Source organism: Melospiza melodia, chromosome 7 (genome assembly GCF_035770615.1).
Source record: "Melospiza melodia melodia isolate bMelMel2 chromosome 7, bMelMel2.pri, whole genome shotgun sequence".
In the NCBI taxonomy this organism is placed as follows: Eukaryota; Metazoa; Chordata; class Aves; order Passeriformes; family Passerellidae; genus Melospiza; species Melospiza melodia.
Genome location: NC_086200.1, coordinates 13,804,115 through 13,806,570, shown reverse-complemented (window position 1 = coordinate 13,806,570; position 2,456 = coordinate 13,804,115). Strand labels below are relative to the sequence as shown.

The 2,456-nt window shown below is 38.5% G+C and overlaps 1 long non-coding RNA gene across 1 annotated transcript; it reads right to left on the bottom strand.

Moving 5' to 3' along the window:
* Positions 1–624: 624 nt before the first annotated feature.
* LOC134420514 (uncharacterized) lies at positions 625–1,940 on the bottom strand. Its single transcript, XR_010028375.1, has 2 exons — positions 1,851–1,940; positions 625–1,387 (listed from the first exon to the last, which is right to left on the bottom strand). It is a non-coding gene; the product is annotated as an uncharacterized LOC134420514 (long non-coding RNA).
* Positions 1,941–2,456: the final 516 nt, after the last annotated feature.

The following is a 2,456-nucleotide window of genomic DNA, read 5'->3' as shown; positions in this document are numbered from 1 at the left end:
AAGATCAGCAAGCCACAACACTTTAGGTAGCATATTGGTGAAGCTATTACAGGATGGAAAAGTAGATTCTAGGGTTTTTGGTATGGGGGTTCAGTAGGGAAGGTGGTGGGAACTGGATGTGTCCAGCTTTCTCCTTCTTCTTCTTGGCCTCCATCTTCTGCTGTGGTGTTGGCACTTACAGATTGGTTTAGAGTAGAAGCTCACTGTCTAACATAGGTGATGGGTATTGGAAAGTAATTGTAAACATTGTATATGTCGTTTTTAGTATAAAGACATAACACAGCCCTGGGGGAGGCAGAGTGCCTGGAACTGTCTTGCTGAGCTCACCTTGGCAGGACAGGAGAAAATTTTTTATAGATAAGATAAAATAAACAACCTTGAGACTGAGAAATGAAGAGCCCTGACTCCTTCTTCAAGCACCAGACTGGGAAAAGAGACTTTGGAACTTTTCTCAGGGTCACTCTGACCAGCCAGAGATCCTGACAAAGATTAACCAAGGATTAATACAGAAATAGATGTTCTAATCTATCCTTGCAGTTCTGCTGGTCCCTAGGAAGGCTGGTGGGTGATTTATGTCCGTGTTCAAATATTTAAAGCAACAACAAATAGTCCCACACTTTATACTTCAGATAAACAATTTAATGGCATCTTCACATTGGTTTCACAATCTTATAACGTGCATATTTTACTCCTTGTGAAGCTGAAATCTTTTTAAATACAAGTAATTCTACTGAAATTTTAGAAGTTTCGAAACCATTTTAACATACTGAAAACAAAACAGTCTAAAAAGACAGGTCTAACAGCCATTAAAATGCAGGAAAAAGCAAGAGGACTTCAGGTAAAAGAACATTCATTTAACAGCTACATTTCTTCCACTAAGTAGTTATATGTTAAGGAAAACAGAGTAAATGTAAAAGAACAGAAGTTCTTTGAAACCAGAATTTCTAATTTCTAAGCCAGAAGCAGCTTTGAAACAACTTTCTGTGTAGTTCTATTTATTTCCAAATTTAAAATTGGCTAATTTGTGTCCCAACATTTTGAAGCACAAGGGAGGAAAGGTGGAAGATGCTCTGCAGGGGTTGCAGTTATAGATCTATAAAGTTTATATGTGTAAAGGAATGAACACAGTATTATACACACTGAGTATGACAGAAAAATGCAACAAAGCACCAACTCTGAGAGAAAAACAGCCCTGCAAGCAATGCCAGGGCACTGGGCATTTCTGGATTTTAAGCAAAGAGCATCTTTACAGCATCTTTACAGCATCTTTAATTTTCCTTTTCCTGTCCATTTTGGAGAGCGCAGTCCAGCCCGCCTCGCGCATCCTCCTCATGGTTTTGAGTTTCAGAGCAGAGCCTGGAGATTTCACACTGCATGGAGCTGGGCTCTAGGAAGGAAAATAAAGCCATCCTTTCGTTTCTGTAAACAATCTGATTAACTGCTTGGTTTAATCTTAGGAAAGGCTAACATACCTTTTTTGATGCTGTGGAATGTAACTGTGAAGCTTGTGGATAATCTTTGTACAAATTTTTAAACATTTCTTCTTCCGAGACTATGCTCTAATAAATTAAAAAGTTACTTAGTCACACTATATTAAAAATACTTTTTCTTTCCCCCTAAGGATATTAGACTATGAAAAAAAAGATGTCATTATGAGGCATAACAGTTCAATAAAAAGAATGTTAATTATATACATACAATGACAATTCCAGAAAGAACCAATAAATTAAAAATATACACATAAATATTGGCTGGAATGTGGAAGCCCAAACTCTTTATTTCCATTCTCAGCCCCAGCAGTGAGAGCTGCTCAGAGCTGCTCAGCACATGATTTGTTCTCTGGCTCTTACCAGGAGGTCAGTGTGCTCAGAGCTGTCTGACTCAGTGTCCAGCTGCACAAGCACTTTCTGCTTTTTCCTGCTGCTCTGCCCTGCAGGCAGCTTTGTGCTTCTTCCATTCTTCCACTCTGCATTTTATCCATTGGAGGAGTCTTTATAACACATGTCTGGGAAAGAAAATGTTTCTCTTTTTAGATTATATTTTATGGGGTAAGTATGGAATCTAAAGCCAAACTCAGGACCCAGTTGACAGTCTGAGTGTCCCAGAATTCACCTGAGAGAAATGGTGGAACTCTGATCTTTCCATCCAAACATGAAGCAAAGACCCAAACAAAGTGGGGTGGGGTGGAAATATCATTTTTTATATTATTTTTGTTGCCAAATGAGGAGAATGAAGGGGAAGCTATGGAAGAGCTGAGTTTCATGGCACATGGTATTTAAGTTCTCTGTGCTTATCTGCAGAAATTCAGGTTATTCTGAACTGTAGCCACTACATTGGACTCTATCAAACATCAAAGAAAATGGGAACAAAACTGCAGGAAAAGGCTTTCAGAGAAAGATTGATAGCTACATCAAGATTGGTGTTATTTAAAATAGTCTTTTCACTAGAAGTGAAAC